Consider the following 22,487-nt stretch of genomic DNA (forward strand, 5'->3'; position numbering starts at 1 on the left):
TTGCAGCATCTGCAAGTGGATATTTGGAGCTCTTTCAGGCCTTTGTTAGAAGCGGGAATATCTTCCCATTAAAACTGGACAGAAGCATTCTCACAAACTGCTTTGTGATGTGTGTGTTCAACTCACAGAGGTGAACCTTTCCTTTGCTAGAGCAGTTATGAAACACTCTTTTTGTAGAATCTGCAAGTGTTCATTTGGAGCGCTTTGAGGCCTATGGTGGAAAAAGAAATATCTTCACATAAAACCTAGACAGAAGCATTCTTTGAAACTTCTTTATGATGTGTGCATTCAACACACAGAGTTGAACCTTCTTTTTCATGGAGCAGTTTGGAAAGGAGTCTTTTTGCAGCATCTGCAAGTGGATATTTGGAGCTCTTTCAGGCCTTTGCTAGAAGCGGGAATATCTTCCCATAAAAACTGGACAGAAGCATTCTCACAAACTGCTTTGTGATGTGTGTGTTCAACTCACAGAGGTGAACCTTTCCTTTGCTAGAGCAGTTATGAAACACTCTTTTTGTAGAATCTGCAAGTGTTCATTTGGAGCGATTTGAGGCCTATGGTGGAAAAAGAAATATCTTCATATACAAACAAGGCAGAAGCATTCTCAGAAAGCTCTTTATGATGTGTGCATTCAACTCAGAGAGATAAGCCTTCCTTTTGATAGAGCAGTTTTGAAACTGTATTTTTGCAGAATCTGCAAGTGGGTATTTGGAGCCCTTTCAGGCCTTCGTTGGAAACGGGAATATCTTCCCATAAAAACTAAACAGAAGAGTTCTGTGAAACTGCTTTGTGTAGTATGAATCCAACTCACAGAGTTGAACACTTCCTTTGAAAGTGCAGTTTTGAAACACTCTTTTTGTAGAATCTGCAAGTGTTCGTTTGGAGCGCTTTGAGGCCTATGGTGGAAAAGGAAATATCTTCACATATAAACCAGGCAGAAGCATTCTCAGAAACCTCTTTATGATGTGTGCATTCAACTCGGAGAGATAAGCCTTCCTTTTGATAGAGCAGTTTTGAAAGTGTGTTTTGGCAGAATCTGCAAGTTGTTACTTAGAGCCCTTTCAGGCCTTCGTTGCAAACGGGAATATCTTCCCATAAAAACGAAACAGAAACGTTCTGTGAAACTGCTTTGTGAAGTATGAATCCAACTCACAGAGTTGAACACTTCTTTTGAAAGAGCAGCTTTGAAACACTCTTTTTGTAGAATCTACATGTGTTCATTTGGAGCGCTTTGAGGCCTATGGTGGAAAAGGAAATATCGTCACATAATACCTAGACAGAAGCATTCTTTGAAACTTCTTTATGATGTGTGCATTCAACTCACAGAGTTGAACTTTCCTTTTCATGGAGCAGTTTGGAAAGAGTCTTTTTGCAGCATCTGCAAGTGGATATTTGGAGCTCTTTCAGGCCTTTGTTAGAAGCGGGAATATCTTCCCATAAAAACTGGACAGAAGCATTCTCACAAACTGCTTTGTGATGTGTGTGTTCAACTCACAGAGGTGAACCTTTCCTTTGCTAGAGCAGTTATGAAACACTCTTTTTGTAGAATCTGCAAGTGTTCATTTGGAGCGATTTGAGGCCTATGGTGGAAAAAGAAATATCTTCATATATAAACAAGGCAGAAGCATTCTCAGAAAGCTCTTTATGATGTGTGCATTCAACTCAGAGAGATAAGCCTTCCTTTTGATAGAGCAGTTTTGCAACTGTGTTTTTGCAGAATCTGCAAGTGGATATTTGGAGCCCTTTCAGGCCTTCGTTGGAAACGGGAATATCTTCCCATAAAAACTAAACAGAAGCGTTCTGTGAAACTCCTTTGTGAAGTATGAATCCAACTCACAGAGTTGAACACTTCTTTTGAAAGAGCAGCTTTGAAACACTCTTTTTGTAGAATCTGCAAGTGTTCGTTTGGAGCGCTTTGAGGCCTATGGTGGAAAAGGAAATATCTTCACATATAAACCAGGCAGAAGCATTCTCAGAAACCTCTTTATGATGTGTGCATTCAACTCGGAGAGATAAGCCTTCCTTTTGATAGAGCAGTTTTGAAACTGTGTTTTGGCAGAATCTGCAAGTGGATACTTGGAGCCCTTTCAGGCCTTCGTTGCAAACGGGAATATCTTCCGATAAAAACGAAACAGAAACCTTCTGTGAAACTGCTTTGTGAAGTATGAATCCAACTCACAGAGTTGAACACTTCTTTTGAAAGAGCAGCTTTGAAACACAGTTTTTGTAGAATCTACATGTGTTCATTTGGAGCGCTTTGAGGCCTATGGTGGAAAAGGAAATATCGTCACATAATACCTAGACAGAAGCATTCTTTGAAACTTTTTTATGATGTGTGCATTCAACTCACAGAGTTGAACTTTCCTTTTCATGGAGCAGTTTGGAAAGAGTCTTTTTGCAGCATCTGCAATAGGATACTTGGAGCTCTTTCAGGCCTTTGTTAGAAGCGGGAATATCTTCCCATAAAAACTGGACAGAAGCATTCTCACAAACTGCTTTGTGATGTGTGTGTTCAACTCACAGAGGTGAACCTTTCCTTTGCTAGAGCAGTTATGAAACACTCTTTTTGTAGAATCTACAAGTGTTCATTTGGAGCGATTTGAGGCCTATGGTGGAAAAAGAAATATCTTCATATATAAACAAGGCAGAAGCATTCTCAGAAAGCTCTTTATGATGTGTGCATTCAACTCAGAGAGATAAGCCTTCCTTTTGATAGAGCAGTTTTGCAACTGTGTTTTTGCAGAATCTGCAAGTGGATATTTGGAGCCCTTTCAGGCCTTCGTTGGAAACGGGAATATCTTCCCATAAAAACTAAACAGAAGCGTTCTGTGAAACTCCTTTGTGAAGTAAGAATCCAACTCACAGAGTTGAACACTTCTTTTGAAAGAGCAGCTTTGAAACACTCTTTTTGTAGAATCTGCAATTGTTCATTTGGAGCGCTTTGAGGCCTATGGTGGAATAGGAAATATCTTCACATAAAACCTAGACAGAAGCATTCTTTGAAACTTCTTTATGATGTGTGCATTCAACTCACAGAGTTGAACATTCCTTTTCATGGAGCAGTTTGGAAAGAGTCTTTTTGCAGCATCTGCAAGTGGATATTTGGAGCTCTTTCAGGCCTTTGTTAGAAGCGGGAATATCTTCCCATTAAAACTGGACAGAAGCATTCTCACAAACTGCTTTGTGATGTGTGTGTTCAACTCACAGAGGTGAACCTTTCCTTTGCTAGAGCAGTTATGAAACACTCTTTTTGTAGAATCTGCAAGTTTTCATTTGGAGCGATTTGAGGCCTATGGTGGAAAAAGAAATATCTTCATATATAAACAAGGCAGAAGCATTCTCAGAAACCCCTTTATGATGTGTGCATTCAACTCAGAGAGATAAGCATTCCTTTTGATAGAGCAGTTTTGAACCTGTGTTTTTGCAGAATCTGCAAGTGGATATTTGGAGCCCTTTCAGGCCTTCGTTGGAAACGGGAATAGCTTCCCTTAAAAACTAAACAGAAGAGTTCTGTGAAACTGCTTTGTGTAGTATGAATCCAACTCACAGAGTTGAACACTTCCTTTGAAAGAGCAGTTTTGAAACACTCTTTTTGTAGAATCTGCAAGTGTTCGTTTGGAGCGCTTTGAGGCCTATGGTGGAAAAGGAAATATCTTCACATATAAACCAGGCAGAAGCATTCTCAGAAACCTCTTTATGATGTGTGCATTCAACTCGGAGAGATAAGCCTTCCTTTTGATAGAGCAGTTTTGAAACTGTGTTTTGGCAGAATCTGCAAGTGGATACTTGGAGCCCTTTCAGGCCTTCGTTGCAAACGGGAATATCTTCCGATAAAAACGAAACAGAAACATTCTGTGAAACTGCTTTGTGAAGTATGAATCTACCTCACAGAGTTGAACACTTCTTTTGAAAGAGCAGCTTTGAAACACTCTTTTTGTAGAATCTACATGTGTTCATTTGGAGCGCTTTGAGGCCTATGGTGGAAAAGGAAATATCGACACATAATACCTAGACAGAAGCATTCTTTGAAACTTCTTTATGATGTGTGCATTCAACTCACAGAGTTGAACATTCCTTTTCATGGAGCAGTTTGGAAAGAGTCTTTTTGCAGCATCTGCAAGTGGATATTTGGAGCTCTTTCAGGCCTTTGTTAGAAGCGGGAATATCTTCCCATTAAAACTGGACAGAAGCATTCTCACAAACTGCTTTGTGATGTGTGTGTTCAACTCACAGAGGTGAACCTTTCCTTTGCTAGAGCAGTTATGAAACACTCTTTTTGTAGAATCTGCAAGTGTTCATTTGGAGCGCTTTGAGGCCTATGGTGGAAAAAGAAATATCTTCACATAAAACCTAGACAGAAGCATTCTTTGAAACTTCTTTATGATGTGTGCATTCAACACACAGAGTTGAACCTTCTTTTTCATGGAGCAGTTTGGAAAGAGTCTTTTTGCAGCATCTGCAAGTGGATATTTGGAGCTCTTTCAGGCCTTTGTTAGAAGCGAGAATATCTTCCCACAAAAACTGGACAGAAGCATTCTCACAAACTGCTTTGTGATGTGTGTGTTCAACTCACAGAGGTGAACCTTTCCTTTGCTAGAGCAGTTATGAAACACTCTTTTTGTAGAATCTGCAAGTGTTCATTTGGAGCGATTTGAGGCCTATGGTGGAAAAAGAAATATCTTCATATATAAACAAGGCAGAAGCATTCTCAGAAAGCTCTTTATGATGTGTGCATTCAACTCAGAGAGATAAGCCTTCCTTTTGATAGAGCAGTTTTGAAACTGTATTTTTGCAGAATCTGCAAGTGGATATTTGGAGCCCTTTCAGGCCTTCGTTGGAAACGGGAATATCTTCCCATAAAAACTAAACAGAAGAGTTCTGTGAAACTGCTTTGTGTAGTATGAATCCAACTCACAGAGTTGAACACTTCCTTTGAAAGTGCAGTTTTGAAACACTCTTTTTGTAGAATCTGCAAGTGTTCGTTTGGAGCGCTTTGAGGCCTATGGTGGAAAAGGAAATATCTTCACATATAAACCAGGCAGAAGCATTCTCAGAAACCTCTTTATGATGTGTGCATTCAACTCGGAGAGATAAGCCTTCCTTTTGATAGAGCAGTTTTGAAAGTGTGTTTTGGCAGAATCTGCAAGTTGTTACTTAGAGCCCTTTCAGGCCTTCGTTGCAAACGGGAATATCTTCCCATAAAAACGAAACAGAAACGTTCTGTGAAACTGCTTTGTGAAGTATGAATCCAACTCACAGAGTTGAACACTTCTTTTGAAACAGCAGCTTTGAAACACTCTTTTTGTAGAATCTACATGTGTTCATTTGGAGCGCTTTGAGGCCTATGGTGGAAAAGGAAATATCGTCACATAATACCTAGACAGAAGCATTCTTTGAAACTTCTTTATGATGTGTGCATTCAACTCACAGAGTTGAACTTTCCTTTTCATGGAGCAGTTTGGAAAGAGTCTTTTTGCAGCATCTGCAAGTGGATATTTGGAGCTCTTTCAGGCCTTTGTTAGAAGCGGGAATATCTTCCCATAAAAACTGGACAGAAGCATTCTCACAAACTGCTTTGTGATGTGTGTGTTCAACTCACAGAGGTGAACCTTTCCTTTGCTAGAGCAGTTATGAAACACTCTTTTTGTAGAATCTGCAAGTGTTCATTTGGAGCGATTTGAGGCCTATGGTGGAAAAAGAAATATCTTCATATATAAACAAGGCAGAAGCATTCTCAGAAAGCTCTTTATGATGTGTGCATTCAACTCAGAGAGATAAGCCTTCCTTTTGATAGAGCAGTTTTGCAACTGTGTTTTTGCAGAATCTGCAAGTGGATATTTGGAGCCCTTTCAGGCCTTCGTTGGAAACGGGAATATCTTCCCATAAAAACTAAACAGAAGCGTTCTGTGAAACTCCTTTGTGAAGTATGAATCCAACTCACAGAGTTGAACACTTCTTTTGAAAGAGCAGCTTTGAAACACTCTTTTTGTAGAATCTGCAAGTGTTCGTTTGGAGCGCTTTGAGGCCTATGGTGGAAAAGGAAATATCTTCACATATAAACCAGGCAGAAGCATTCTCAGAAACCTCTTTATGATGTGTGCATTCAACTCGGAGAGATAAGCCTTCCTCTTGATAGAGCAGTTTTGAAACTGTGTTTTGGCAGAATCTGCAAGTGGATACTTGGAGCCCTTTCAGGCCTTCGTTGCAAACGGGAATATCTTCCGATAAAAACGAAACAGAACCCTTCTGAGAAACTGCTTTGTGAAGTATGAATCCAACTCACAGAGTTGAACACTTCTTTTGAAAGAGCAGCTTTGAAACACAGTTTTTGTAGAATCTACATGTGTTCATTTGGAGCGCTTTGAGGCCTATGGTGGAAAAGGAAATATCGTCACATAATACCTAGACAGAAGCATTCTTTGAAACTTTTTTATGATGTGTGCATTCAACTCACAGAGTTGAACTTTCCTTTTCATGGAGCAGTTTGGAAAGAGTCTTTTTGCAGCATCTGCAATAGGATACTTGGAGCTCTTTCAGGCCTTTGTTAGAAGCGGGAATATCTTCCCATAAAAACTGGACAGAAGCATTCTCACAAACTGCTTTGTGATGTGTGTGTTCAACTCACAGAGGTGAACCTTTCCTTTGCTAGAGCAGTTATGAAACACTCTTTTTGTAGAATCTGCAAGTGTTCATTTGGAGCGATTTGAGGCCTATGGTGGAAAAAGAAATATCTTCATATATAAACAAGGCAGAAGCATTCTCAGAAAGCTCTTTATGATGTGTGCATTCAACTCAGAGAGATAAGCCTTCCTTTTGATAGAGCAGTTTTGCAACTGTGTTTTTGCAGAATCTGCAAGTGGATATTTGGAGCCCTTTCAGGCCTTCGTTGGAAACGGGAATATCTTCCAATAAAAACTAAACAGAAGCGTTCTGTGAAACTCCTTTGTGAAGTATGAATCCAACTCACAGAGTTGAACACTTCTTTTGAAAGAGCAGCTTTGAAACACTCTTTTTGTAGAATCTGCAATTGTTCATTTGGAGCGCTTTGAGGCCTATGGTGGAATAGGAAATATCTTCACATAAAACCTAGACAGAAGCATTCTTTGAAACTTCTTTATGATGTGTGCATTCAACTCACAGAGTTGAACATTCCTTTTCATGGAGCAGTTTGGAAAGAGTCTTTTTGCAGCATCTGCAAGTGGATATTTGGAGCTCTTTCAGGCCTTTGTTAGAAGCGGGAATATCTTCCCATTAAAACTGGACAGAAGCATTCTCACAAACTGCTTTGTGATGTGTGTGTTCAACTCACAGAGGTGAACCTTTCCTTTGCTAGAGCAGTTATGAAGCACTCTTTTTGTAGAATCTGCAAGTGTTCATTTGGAGCGCTTTGAGGCCTATGGTGGAAAAAGAAATATCTTCACATAAAACCTAGACAGAAGCATTCTTTGAAACTTCTTTATGATGTGTGCATTCAACTCACAGAGTTGAACCTTGTTTTTCATGGAGCAGTTTGGAAAGAGTCTTTTTGCAGCATCTGCAAGTGGATATTTGGAGCTCTTTCAGGCCTTTGTTAGAAGCGGGAATATCTTCCCATAAAAACTAAACCGAAGCATTCTCACAAACTGCTTTGTGATGTGTGTGTTCAACTCACAGAGGTGAACCTTTCCTTTGCTAGAGCAGTTATGAAACACTCTTTTTGTAGAATCTGCAAGTGTTCATTTGGAGCGCTTTGAGGCCTATGGTGGAAAAAGAAATATCTTCATATATAAACAAGGCAGAAGCATTCTCAGAAACCCCTTTATGATGTGTGCATTCAACTCAGAGAGATAAGCATTCCTTTTGATAGAGCAGTTTTGAACCTGTGTTTTTGCAGAATCTGCAAGTGGATATTTGGAGCCCTTTCAGGCCTTCGTTGGAAACGGGAATAGCTTCCCTTAAAAACTAAACAGAAGAGTTCTGTGAAACTGCTTTTTGTAGTATGAATCCAACTCACAGAGTTGAACACTTCCTTTGAAAGAACAGTTTTGAAACACTCTTTTTGTAGAATCTGCAAGTGTTCGTTTGGAGCGCTTTGAGGCCTATGGTGGAAAAGGAAATATCTTCACATATAAACCAGGCAGAAGCATTCTCAGAAACCTCTTTATGATGTGTGCATTCAACTCGGAGAGATAAGCCTTCCTTTTGATAGAGCAGTTTTGAAACTGTGTTTTGGCAGAATCTGCAAGTGGATACTTGGAGCCCTTTCAGGCCTTCGTTGCAAACGGGAAAATCTTCCGATAAAAACGAAACAGAAACCTTCTGTGAAACTGCTTTGTGAAGTATGAATCCAACTCACAGAGTTGAACACTTCTTTTGAAAGAGCAGCTTTGAAACACTCTTTTTGTAGAATCTACATGTGTTCATTTGGAGCGCTTTGAGGCCTATGGTGGAAAAGGAAATATCGTCACATAATACCTAGACAGAAGCATTCTTTGAAACTTCTTTATGATGTGTGCATTCAACTCACAGAGTTGAACTTTCCCTTTCATGGAGCAGTTTGGAAAGAGTCTTTTTGCAGCATCTGCAAGTGGATATTTGGAGCTCTTTCAGGCCTTTGTTAGAAGCGGGAATATCTTCCCATAAAAACTGGACAGAAGCATTCTCACAAACTGCTTTGTGATGTGTGTGTTCAACTCACAGAGGTGAACCTTTCCTTTGCTAGAGCAGTTATGAAACACTCTTTTTGTAGAATCTGCAAGTGTTCATTTGGAGCGATTTGAGGCCTATGGTGGAAAAAGAAATATCTTCATATATAAACAAGGCAGAAGCATTCTCAGAAAGCTCTTTATGATGTGTGCATTCAACTCAGAGAGATAAGCCTTCCTTTTGATAGAGCAGTTTTGCAACTGTGTTTTTGCAGAATCTGCAAGTGGATATTTGGAGCCCTTTCAGGCCTTCGTTGGAAACGGGAATATCTTCCCATAAAAACTAAACAGAAGCGTTCTGTGAAACTCCTTTGTGAAGTATGAATCCAACTCACAGAGTTGAACACTTCTTTTGAAAGAGCAGCTTTGAAACACTCTTTTTGTAGAATCTGCAAGTGTTCGTTTGGAGCGCTTTGAGGCCTATGGTGGAAAAGGAAATATCTTCACATATAAACCAGGCAGAAGCATTCTCAGAAACCTCTTTATGATGTGTGCATTCAACTCGGAGAGATAAGCCTTCCTTTTGATAGAGCAGTTTTGAAACTGTGTTTTGGCAGAATCTGCAAGTGGATACTTGGAGCCCTTTCAGGCCTTCGTTGCAAACGGGAATATCTTCCGATAAAAACGAAACAGAAACCTTCTGTGAAACTGCTTTGTGAAGTATGAATCCAACTCACAGAGTTGAACACTTCTTTTGAAAGAGCAGCTTTGAAACACAGTTTTTGTAGAATCTACATGTGTTCATTTGGAGCGCTTTGAGGCCTATGGTGGAAAAGGAAATATCGTCACATAATACCTAGACAGAAGCATTCTTTGAAACTTTTTTATGATGTGTGCATTCAACTCACAGAGTTGAACTTTCCTTTTCATGGAGCAGTTTGGAAAGAGTCTTTTTGCAGCATCTGCAATAGGATACTTGGAGCTCTTTCAGGCCTTTGTTAGAAGCGGGAATATCTTCCCATAAAAACTGGACAGAAGCATTCTCACAAACTGCTTTGTGATGTGTGTGTTCAACTCACAGAGGTGAACCTTTCCTTTGCTAGAGCAGTTATGAAACACTCTTTTTGTAGAATCTACAAGTGTTCATTTGGAGCGATTTGAGGCCTATGGTGGAAAAAGAAATATCTTCATATATAAACAAGGCAGAAGCATTCTCAGAAAGCTCTTTATGATGTGTGCATTCAACTCAGAGAGATAAGCCTTCCTTTTGATAGAGCAGTTTTGCAACTGTGTTTTTGCAGAATCTGCAAGTGGATATTTGGAGCCCTTTCAGGCCTTCGTTGGAAACGGGAATATCTTCCAATAAAAACTAAACAGAAGCGTTCTGTGAAACTCCTTTGTGAAGTATGAATCCAACTCACAGAGTTGAACACTTCTTTTGAAAGAGCAGCTTTGAAACACTCTTTTTGTAGAATCTGCAATTGTTCATTTGGAGCGCTTTGAGGCCTATGGTGGAATAGGAAATATCTTCACATAAAACCTAGACAGAAGCATTCTTTGAAACTTCTTTATGATGTGTGCATTCAACTCACAGAGTTGAACATTCCTTTTCATGGAGCAGTTTGGAAAGAGTCTTTTTGCAGCATCTGCAAGTGGATATTTGGAGCTCTTTCAGGCCTTTGTTAGAAGCGGGAATATCTTCCCATTAAAACTGGACAGAAGCATTCTCACAAACTGCTTTGTGATGTGTGTGTTCAACTCACAGAGGTGAACCTTTCCTTTGCTAGAGCAGTTATGAAGCACTCTTTTTGTAGAATCTGCAAGTGTTCATTTGGAGCGCTTTGAGGCCTATGGTGGAAAAAGAAATATCTTCACATAAAACCTAGACAGAAGCATTCTTTGAAACTTCTTTATGATGTGTGCATTCAACTCACAGAGTTGAACCTTGTTTTTCATGGAGCAGTTTGGAAAGAGTCTTTTTGCAGCATCTGCAAGTGGATATTTGGAGCTCTTTCAGGCCTTTGTTAGAAGCGGGAATATCTTCCCATAAAAACTAAACCGAAGCATTCTCACAAACTGCTTTGTGATGTGTGTGTTCAACTCACAGAGGTGAACCTTTCCTTTGCTAGAGCAGTTATGAAACACTCTTTTTGTAGAATCTGCAAGTGTTCATTTGGAGCGCTTTGAGGCCTATGGTGGAAAAAGAAATATCTTCATATATAAACAAGGCAGAAGCATTCTCAGAAACCCCTTTATGATGTGTGCATTCAACTCAGAGAGATAAGCATTCCTTTTGATAGAGCAGTTTTGAACCTGTGTTTTTCCAGAATCTGCAAGTGGATATTTGGAGCCCTTTCAGGCCTTCGTTGGAAACGGGAATAGCTTCCCTTAAAAACTAAACAGAAGAGTTCTGTGAAACTCCTTTGTAGTATGAATCCAACTCACAGAGTTGAACACTTCCTTTGAAAGAGCAGTTTTGAAACACTCATTTTGTAGAATCTGCAAGTGTTCGTTTGGAGCGCTTTGAGGCCTATGGTGGAAAAGGAAATATCTTCACATATAAACCAGGCAGAAGCATTCTCAGAAACCTCTTTATGATGTGTGCATTCAACTCGGAGAGATAAGCCTTCCTTTTGATAGAGCAGTTTTGAAACTGTGTTTTGGCAGAATCTGCAAGTGGATACTTGGAGCCCTTTCAGGCCTTCGTTGCAAACGGGAATATCTTCCGATAAAAACGAAACAGAAACCTTCTGTGAAACTGCTTTGTGAAGTATGAATCCAACTCACAGAGTTGAACACTTCTTTTGAAAGAGCAGCTTTGAAACACTCTTTTTGTAGAATCTACATGTGTTCATTTGGAGCGCTTTGAGGCCTATGGTGGAAAAGGAAATATCGTCACATAATACCTAGACAGAAGCATTCTTTGAAACTTCTTTATGATGTGTGCATTCAACTCACAGAGTTGAACTTTCCCTTTCATGGAGCAGTTTGGAAAGAGTCTTTTTGCAGCATCTGCAAGTGGATATTTGGAGCTCTTTCAGGCCTTTGTTAGAAGCGGGAATATCTTCCCATAAAAACTGGACAGAAGCATTCTCACAAACTGCTTTGTGATGTGTGTGTTCAACTCACAGAGGTGAACCTTTCCTTTGCTAGAGCAGTTATGAAACACTCTTTTTGTAGAATCTGCAAGTGTTCATTTGGAGCGATTTGAGGCCTATGGTGGAAAAAGAAATATCTTCATATATAAACAAGGCAGAAGCATTCTCAGAAAGCTCTTTATGATGTGTGCATTCAACTCAGAGAGATAAGCCTTCCTTTTGATAGAGCAGTTTTGCAACTGTGTTTTTGCAGAATCTGCAAGTGGATATTTGGAGCCCTTTCAGGCCTTCGTAGGAAACGGGAATATCTTCCCATAAAAACTAAACAGAAGCGTTCTGTGAAACTCCTTTGTGAAGTATGAATCCAACTCACAGAGTTGAACACTTCTTTTGAAAGAGCAGCTTTGAAACACTCTTTTTGTAGAATCTGCAAGTGTTCGTTTGGAGCGCTTTGAGGCCTATGGTGGAAAAGGAAATATCTTCACATATAAACCAGGCAGAAGCATTCTCAGAAACCTCTTTATGATGTGTGCATTCAACTCGGAGAGATAAGCCTTCCTTTTGATAGAGCAGTTTTGAAACTGTGTTTTGGCAGAATCTGCAAGTGGATACTTGGAGCCCTTTCAGGCCTTCGTTGCAAACGGGAATATCTTCCGATAAAAACGAAACAGAAACCTTCTGTGAAACTGCTTTGTGAAGTATGAATCCAACTCACAGAGTTGAACACTTCTTTTGAAAGAGCAGCTTTGAAACACAGTTTTTGTAGAATCTACATGTGTTCATTTGGAGCGCTTTGAGGCCTATGGTGGAAAAGGAAATATCGTCACATAATACCTAGACAGAAGCATTCTTTGAAACTTTTTTATGATGTGTGCATTCAACTCACAGAGTTGAACTTTCCTTTTCATGGAGCAGTTTGGAAAGAGTCTTTTTGCAGCATCTGCAATAGGATACTTGGAGCTCTTTCAGGCCTTTGTTAGAAGCGGGAATATCTTCCCATAAAAACTGGACAGAAGCATTCTCACAAACTGCTTTGTGATGTGTGTGTTCAACTCACAGAGGTGAACCTTTCCTTTGCTAGAGCAGTTATGAAACACTCTTTTTGTAGAATCTACAAGTGTTCATTTGGAGCGATTTGAGGCCTATGGTGGAAAAAGAAATATCTTCATATATAAACAAGGCAGAAGCATTCTCAGAAAGCTCTTTATGATGTGTGCATTCAACTCAGAGAGATAAGCCTTCCTTTTGATAGAGCAGTTTTGCAACTGTGTTTTTGCAGAATCTGCAAGTGGATATTTGGAGCCCTTTCAGGCCTTCGTTGGAAACGGGAATATCTTCCAATAAAAACTAAACAGAAGCGTTCTGTGAAACTCCTTTGTGAAGTATGAATCCAACTCACAGAGTTGAACACTTCTTTTGAAAGAGCAGCTTTGAAACACTCTTTTTGTAGAATCTGCAATTGTTCATTTGGAGCGCTTTGAGGCCTATGGTGGAATAGGAAATATCTTCACATAAAACCTAGACAGAAGCATTCTTTGAAACTTCTTTATGATGTGTGCATTCAACTCACAGAGTTGAACATTCCTTTTCATGGAGCAGTTTGGAAAGAGTCTTTTTGCAGCATCTGCAAGTGGATATTTGGAGCTCTTTCAGGCCTTTGTTAGAAGCGGGAATATCTTCCCATTAAAACTGGACAGAAGCATTCTCACAAACTGCTTTGTGATGTGTGTGTTCAACTCACAGAGGTGAACCTTTCCTTTGCTAGAGCAGTTATGAAGCACTCTTTTTGTAGAATCTGCAAGTGTTCATTTGGAGCGCTTTGAGGCCTATGGTGGAAAAAGAAATATCTTCACATAAAACCTAGACAGAAGCATTCTTTGAAACTTCTTTATGATGTGTGCATTCAACTCACAGAGTTGAACCTTGTTTTTCATGGAGCAGTTTGGAAAGAGTCTTTTTGCAGCATCTGCAAGTGGATATTTGGAGCTCTTTCAGGCCTTTGTTAGAAGCGGGAATATCTTCCCATAAAAACTAAACCGAAGCATTCTCACAAACTGCTTTGTGATGTGTGTGTTCAACTCACAGAGGTGAACCTTTCCTTTGCTAGAGCAGTTATGAAACACTCTTTTTGTAGAATCTGCAAGTGTTCATTTGGAGCGCTTTGAGGCCTATGGTGGAAAAAGAAATATCTTCATATATAAACAAGGCAGAAGCATTCTCAGAAACCCCTTTATGATGTGTGCATTCAACTCAGAGAGATAAGCATTCCTTTTGATAGAGCAGTTTTGAACCTGTGTTTTTGCAGAATCTGCAAGTGGATATTTGGAGCCCTTTCAGGCCTTCGTTGGAAACGGGAATAGCTTCCCTTAAAAACTAAACAGAAGAGTTCTGTGAAACTGCTTTGTGTAGTATGAATCCAACTCACAGAGTTGAACACTTCCTTTGAAAGAGCAGTTTTGAAACACTCTTTTTGTAGAATCTGCAAGTGTTCGTTTGGAGCGCTTTGAGGCCTATGGTGGAAAAGGAAATATCTTCACATATAAACCAGGCAGAAGCATTCTCAGAAACCTCTTTATGATGTGTGCATTCAACTCGGAGAGATAAGCCTTCCTTTTGATAGAGCAGTTTTGAAACTGTGTTTTGGCAGAATCTGCAAGTGGATACTTGGAGCCCTTTCAGGCCTTCGTTGCAAACGGGAATATCTTCCGATAAAAACGAAACAGAAACCTTCTGTGAAACTGCTTTGTGAAGTATGAATCCAACTCACAGAGTTGAACACTTCTTTTGAAAGAGCACCTTTGAAACACTCTTTTTGTAGAATCTACATGTGTTCATTTGGAGCGCTTTGAGGCCTATGGTGGAAAAGGAAATATCGTCACATAATACCTAGACAGAAGCATTCTTTGAAACTTCTTTATGATGTGTGCATTCAACTCACAGAGTTGAACTTTCCTTTTCATGGAGCAGTTTGGAAAGAGTCTTTTTGCAGCATCTGCAATAGGATACTTGGAGCTCTTTCAGGCCTTTGTTAGAAGCGGGAATATCTTCCCATAAAAACTGGACAGAAGCATTCTCACAAACTGCTTTGTGATGTGTGTGTTCAACTCACAGAGGTGAACCTTTCCTTTGCTAGAGCAGTTATGAAACACTCTTTTTGTAGAATCTGCAAGTGTTCATTTGGAGCGATTTGAGGCCTATGGTGGAAAAAGAAATATCTTCACATAAAACCTAGACAGAAGCATTCTTTGAAACTTCTTTATGATGTGTGCATTCAACTCACAGAGTTGAACCTTCTTTTCCATGGAGCAGTTTGGAAAGAGTCTTTTTGCAGCATCTGCAAGTGGATATTTGGAGCTCTTTCAGGCCTTTGCTAGAAGCGGGAATATCTTCCCATAAAAACTGGACAGAAGCATTCTCACAAACTGCTTTGAGATGTGTGTGTTCAACTCACAGAGGTGAACCTTTCCTTTGCTAGAGCAGTTATGAAACACTCTTTTTGTAGAATCTGCAAGTTTTCATTTGGAGCGATTTGAGGCCTATGGTGGAAAAAGAAATATCTTCATATATAAACAAGGCAGAAGCATTCTCAGAAAGCTCTTTATGATGTGTGCATTCAACTCAGAGAGATAAGCCTTCCTTTTGATAGAGCAGTTTTGAAACTGTATTTTTGCAGAATCTGCAAGTGGATATTTGGAGCCCTTTCAGGCCTTCGTTGGAAACGGGAATATCTTCCCATAAAAACTAAACAGAAGAGTTCTGTGAAACTGCTTTGTGTAGTATGAATCCAACTCACAGAGTTGAACACTTCCTTTGAAAGAGCAGTTTTGAAACACTCTTTTTGTAGAATCTGCAAGTGTTCGTTTGGAGCGCTCTTTGGCCTATGGTGGAAAAGGAAATATCTTCACATATAAACCAGGCAGAAGCATTCTCAGAAAACTCTTTATGATGTGTGCATTCAACTCGGAGAGATAAGCCTTCCTTTTGATAGAGCAGTTTTGAAACTGTGTTTTGGCAGAATCTGCAAGTGGTTACTTAGAGCCCTTTCAGGCCTTCGTTGCAAACGGGAATATCTTCCCATAAAAACGAAACTGAAACGTTCTGTGAAACTGCTTTGTGAAGTATGAATCCAACTCACAGAGTTGAACACTTCTTTTGAAAGAGCAGCTTTGAAACACTCTTTTTGTAGAATCTACATGTGTTCATTTGGAGCGCTTTGAGGCCTATGGTGGAAAAGGAAATATCGTCACATAATACCTAGACAGAAGCATTCTTTGAAACTTCTTTATGATGTGTGCATTCAACTCACAGAGTTGAACTTTCCCTTTCATGGAGCAGTTTGGAAAGAGTCTTTTTGCAGCATCTGCAAGTGGATATTTGGAGCTCTTTCAGGCCTTTGTTAGAAGCGGGAATATCTTCCCATAAAAACTGGACAGAAGCATTCTCACAAACTGCTTTGTGATGTGTGTGTTCAACTCACAGAGGTGAACCTTTCCTTTGCTAGAGCAGTTATGAAACACTCTTTTTGTAGAATCTGCAAGTGTTCATTTGGAGCGATTTGAGGCCTATGGTGGAAAAAGAAATATCTTCATATATAAACAAGGCAGAAGCATTCTCAGAATGCTCTTTATGATGTGTGCATTCAACTCAGAGAGATAAGCCTTCCTTTTGATAGAGCAGTTTCGCAACTGTGTTTTTGCAGAATCTGCAAGTGGATATTTGGAGCCCTTTCAGGCCTTCGTTGGAAACGGGAATATCTTCCCATAAAAACTAAACAGAAGCGTTCTGTGAAACTCCTTTGTGAAGTATGAATCCAACTCACAGAGTTGAACACTTCTTTTGAAAGAGCAGCTTTGAAACACTCTTTTTGTAGAATCTGCAAGTGTTCGTTTGGAGCGCTTTGAGGCCTATGGTGGAAAAGGAAATATCTTCACATATAAACCAGGCAGAAGCATTCTCAGAAACCTCTTTATGATGTGTGCATTCAACTCGGAGAGATAAGCCTTCCTTTTGATAGAGCAGTTTTGAAACTGTGTTTTGGCAGAATCTGCAAGTGGATACTTGGAGCCCTTTCAGGCCTTCGTTGCAAACGGGAATATCTTCCGTAAAAACGAAACAGAAACCTTCTGTGAAACTGCTTTGTGAAGTATGAATCCAACTCACAGAGTTGAACACTTCTTTTGAAAGAGCAGCTTTGAAACACTCTTTTTGTAGAATCTACATGTGTTCATTTGGAGCGCTTTGAGGCCTAAGGTGGAAAAGGAAATATCGTCACATAATACCTAGACAGAAGCATTCTTTGAAACTTCTTTATGATGTGTGCATTCAACTCACAGAGTTGAACTTTCCTTTTCATGGAGCAGTTTGGAAAGAGTCTTTTTGCAGCATCTGCAATAGGATACTTGGAGCTCTTTCAGGCCTTTGTTAGAAGCGGGAATATCTTCCCATAAAAACTGGACAGAAGCATTCTCACAAACTGCTTTGTGATGTGTGTGTTCAACTCACAGAGGTGAACCTTTCCTTTGCTAGAGCAGTTATGAAACACTCTTTTTGTAGAATCTGCAAGTGTTCATTTGGAGCGATTTGAGGCCTATGGTGGAAAAAGAAATATCTTCATATATAAACAAGGCAGAAGCATTCTCAGAAAGCTCTTTATGATGTGTGCATTCAACTCAGAGAGATAAGCCTTCCTTTTGATAGAGCAGTTTTGCAACTGTGTTTTTGCAGAATCTGCAAGTGGATATTTGGAGCCCTTTCAGGCCTTCGTTGGAAACGGGAATATCTTCCCATAAAAACTAAACAGAAGCGTTCTGTGAAACTCCTTTGTGAAGTATGAATCCAACTCACAGAGTTGAACACTTCTTTTGAAAGAGCAGCTTTGAAACACTCTTTTTGTAGAATCTGCAATTGTTCATTTGGAGCGCTTTGAGGCCTATGGTGGAATAGGAAATATCTTCACATAAAACCTAGACAGAAGCATTCTTTGAAACTTCTTTATGATGTGTGCATTCAACTCACAGAGTTGAACATTCCTTTTCATGGAGCAGTTTGGAAAGAGTCTTTTTGCAGCATCTGCAAGTGGATATTTGGAGCTCTTTCAGGCCTTTGTTAGAAGCGGGAATATCTTCCCATTAAAACTGGACAGAAGCATTCTCACAAACTGCTTTGTGATGTGTGTGTTCAACTCACAGAGGTGAACCTTTCCTTTGCTAGAGCAGTTATGAAGCACTCTTTTTGTAGAATCTGCAAGTGTTCATTTGGAGCGCTTTGAGGCCTATGGTGGAAAAAGAAATATCTTCACATAAAACCTAGACAGAAGCATTCTTTGAAACTTCTTTATGATGTGTGCATTCAACTCACAGAGTTGAACCTTGTTTTTCATGGAGCAGTTTGGAAAGAGTCTTTTTGCAGCATCTGCAAGTGGATATTTGGAGCTCTTTCAGGCCTTTGTTAGAAGCGGGAATATCTTCCCATAAAAACTAAACCGAAGCATTCTCACAAACTGCTTTGTGATGTGTGTGTTCAACTCACAGAGGTGAACCTTTCCTTTGCTAGAGCAGTTATGAAACACTCTTTTTGTAGAATCTGCAAGTGTTCATTTGGAGCGCTTTGAGGCCTATGGTGGAAAAAGAAATATCTTCATATATAAACAAGGCAGAAGCATTCTCAGAAACCCCTTTATGATGTGTGCATTCAACTCAGAGAGATAAGCCTTCCTTTTGATAGAGCAGTTTGAACCTGTGTTTTTGCAGAATCTGCAAGTGGATATTTGGAGCCCTTTCAGGCCTTCGTTGGAAACGGGAATAGCTTCCCTTAAAAACTAAACAGAAGAGTTCTGTGAAACTGCTTTGTGTAGTATGAATCCAACTCACAGAGTTGAACACTTCCTTTGAAAGAGCAGTTTTGAAACACTCTTTTTGTAGAATCTGCAAGTGTTCGTTTGGAGCGCTTTGAGGCCTATGGTGGAAAAGGAAATATCTTCACATATAAACCAGGCAGAAGCATTCTCAGAAACCTCTTTATGATGTGTGCATTCAACTCGGAGAGATAAGCCTTCCTTTTGATAGAGCAGTTTTGAAAGTGTGTTTTGGCAGAATCTGCAAGTGGATACTTACAGCCCTTTCAGGCCTTCGTTGCAAACGGGAATATCTTCCCATAAAAACGAAACAGAAACGTTCTGTGAAACTGGTTTGTGAAGTATGAATCCAACTCACAGAGTTGAACACTTCTTTTGAAAGAGCAGCTTTGAAACACTCTTTTTGTAGAATCTACATGTGTTCATTTGGAGCGCTTTGAGGCCTATGGTGGAAAAGGAAATATCGTCACATAATACCTACACAGAAGCATTCTTTGAAACTTCTTTATGATGTGTGCATTCAACTCACAGAGTTGAACCTTCTTTTTCATGGAGCAGTTTGGAAAGAGTCTTTTTGCAGCATCTGCAAGTGGATATTTGGAGCTCTTTCAGGCCTTTGCTAGAAGCGGGAATATCTTCCCATAAAAACTGGACAGAAGCATTCTCACAAACTGCTTTGAGATGTGTGTGTTCAACTCACAGAGGTGAACCTTTCCTTTGCTAGAGCAGTTATGAAACACTCTTTTTGTAGAATCTGCAAGTTTTCATTTGGAGCGATTTGAGGCCTATGGTGGAAAAAGAAATATCTTCATATATAAACAAGGCAGAAGCATTCTCAGAAAGCTCTTTATGATGTGTGCATTCAACTCAGAGAGATAAGCCTTCCTTTTGATAGAGCAGTTTTGCAACTGTGTTTTTGCAGAATCTGCAAGTGGATATTTGGAGCCCTTTCAGGCCTTCGTTGGAAACGGGAATATCTTCCCATAAAAACTAAACAGAAGCGTTCTGTGAAACTCCTTTGTGAAGTATGAATCCAACTCACACAGTTGAACACTTCTTTTGAAAGAGCAGCTTTGAAACACTCTTTTTGTAGAATCTGCAAGTGTTCGTTTGGAGCGCTTTGAGGCCTATGGTGGAAAAGGAAATATCTTCACATATAAACCAGGCAGAAGCATTCTCAGAAACCTCTTTATGATGTGTGCATTCAACTCGGAGAGATAAGCCTTCCTTTTGATAGAGCAGTTTTGAAACTGTGTTTTGGCAGAATCTGCAAGTGGATACTTGGAGCCCTTTCAGGCCTTCGTTGCAAACGGGAATATCTTCCGATAAAAACGAAACAGAAACCTTCTGTGAAACTGCTTTGTGAAGTATGAATCCACCTCACAGAGTTGAACACTTCTTTTGAAAGAGCAGCTTTGAAACACTCTTTTTGTAGAATCTACATGTGTTCATTTGGAGCGCTTTGAGGCCTATGGTGGAAAAGGAAATATCGTCACATAATACCTAGACAGAAGCATTCTTTGAAACTTCTTTATGATGTGTGCATTCAACTCACAGAGTTGAACTTTCCCTTTCATGGAGCAGTTTGGAAAGAGTCTTTTTGCAGCATCTGCAAGTGGATATTTGGAGCTCTTTCAGGCCTTTGTTAGAGGCGGGAATATCTTCCCATAAAAACTGGACAGAAGCATTCTCACAAACTGCTTTGTGATGTGTGTGTTCAACTCACAGAGGTGAACCTTTCCTTTGCTAGAGCAGTTATGAAACACTCTTTTTGTAGAATCTGCAAGTGTTCATTTGGAGCGATTTGAGGCCTATGGTGGAAAAAGAAATATCTTCATATATAAACAAGGCAGAAGCATTCTCAGAATGCTCTTTATGATGTGTGCATTCAACTCAGAGAGATAAGCCTTCCTTTTGATAGAGCAGTTTTGCAACTGTGTTTTTGCAGAATCTGCAAGTGGATATTTGGAGCCCTTTCAGGCCTTCGTTGGAAACGGGAATATCTTCCCATAAAAACTAAACAGAAGCGTTCTGTGAAACTCCTTTGTGAAGTATGAATCCAACTCACAGAGTTGAACACTTCTTTTGAAAGAGCAGCTTTGAAACACTCTTTTTGTAGAATCTGCAAGTGTTCGTTTGGAGCGCTTTGAGGCCTATGGTGGAAAAGGAAATATCTTCACATATAAACCAGGCAGAAGCATTCTCAGAAACCTCTTTATGATGTGTGCATTCAACTCAGAGAGATAAGCCTTCCTTTTGATAGAGCAGTTTTGCAACTGTGTTTTGGCAGAATCTGCAAGTGGATACTTGGAGCCCTTTCAGGCCTTCGTTGCAAACGGGAATATCTTCCCATAAAAACTAAACAGAAGCGTTCTGTGAAACTCCTTTGTGAAGTATGAATCCAACTCACAGAGTTGAACACTTCTTTTGAAAGAGCAGCTTTGAAACACTCTTTTTGTAGAATCTGCAATTGTTCATTTGGAGCGCTTTGGGGCCTATGGTGGAAAAGGAAATATCGTCACATAATACCTAGACAGAAGCATTCTTTGAAACTTCTTTATGATGTGTGCATTCAACTCACAGAGTTGAACATTCCTTTTCATGGAGCAGTTTGGAAAGAGTCTTTTTGCAGCATCTGCAAGTGGATATTTGGAGCTCTTTCAGGCCTTTGTTAGAAGCGGGAATATCTTCCCATTAAAACTGGACAGAAGCATTCTCACAAACTGCTTTGTGATGTGTGTGTTCAACTCACAGAGGTGAACCTTTCCTTTGCTAGAGCAGTTATGAAGCACTCTTTTTGTAGAATCTGCAAGTGTTCATTTGGAGCGCTTTGAGGCCTATGGTGGAAAAAGAAATATCTTCACATAAAACCTAGACAGAAGCATTCTTTGAAACTTCTTTATGATGTGTGCATTCAACTCACAGAGTTGAACCTTGTTTTTCATGGAGCAGTTTGGAAAGAGTCTTTTTGCAGCATCTGCAAGTGGATATTTGGAGCTCTTTCAGGCCTTTGTTAGAAGCGGGAATATCTTCCCATAAAAACTAAACCGAAGCATTCTCACAAACTGCTTTGTGATGTGTGTGTTCAACTCACAGAGGTGAACCTTTCCTTTGCTAGAGCAGTTATGAAACACTCTTTTTGTAGAATCTGCAAGTGTTCATTTGGAGCGCTTTGAGGCCTATGGTGGAAAAAGAAATATCTTCATATATAAACAAGGCAGAAGCATTCTCAGAAACCCCTTTATGATGTGTGCATTCAACTCAGAGAGATAAGCCTTCCTTTTGATAGAGCAGTTTTGAACCTGTGTTTTTGCAGAATCTGCAAGTGGATATTTGGAGCCCTTTCAGGCCTTCGTTGGAAACGGGAATAGCTTCCCTTAAAAACTAAACAGAAGAGTTCTGTGAAACTGCTTTGTGTAGTATGAATCCAACTCACAGAGTTGAACACTTCCTTTGAAAGAGCAGTTTTGAAACACTCTTTTTGTAGAATCTGCAAGTGTTCGTTTGGAGCGCTTTGAGGCCTATGGTGGAAAAGGAAATATCTTCACATATAAACCAGGCAGAAGCATTCTCAGAAACCTCTTTATGATGTGTGCATTCAACTCGGAGAGATAAGCCTTCCTTTTGATAGAGCAGTTTTGAAACTGTGTTTTGGCAGAATCTGCAAGTGGATACTTGGAGCCCTTTCAGGCCTTCGTTGCAAACGGGAATATCTTCCGATAAAAACGAAACAGAAAACTTCTGTGAAACTGCTTTGTGAAGTATGAATCCAACTCACAGAGTTGAACACTTCTTTTGAAAGAGCAGCTTTGAAACACTCTTTTTGTAGAATCTACATGTGTTCATTTGGAGCGCTTTGAGGCCTATGGTGGAAAAGGAAATATCGTCACATAATACCTAGACAGAAGCATT

This window comes from Pongo pygmaeus, chromosome 3, assembly GCF_028885625.2.
Source record: "Pongo pygmaeus isolate AG05252 chromosome 3, NHGRI_mPonPyg2-v2.0_pri, whole genome shotgun sequence".
Classification (NCBI taxonomy): Eukaryota; Metazoa; Chordata; class Mammalia; order Primates; family Hominidae; genus Pongo; species Pongo pygmaeus.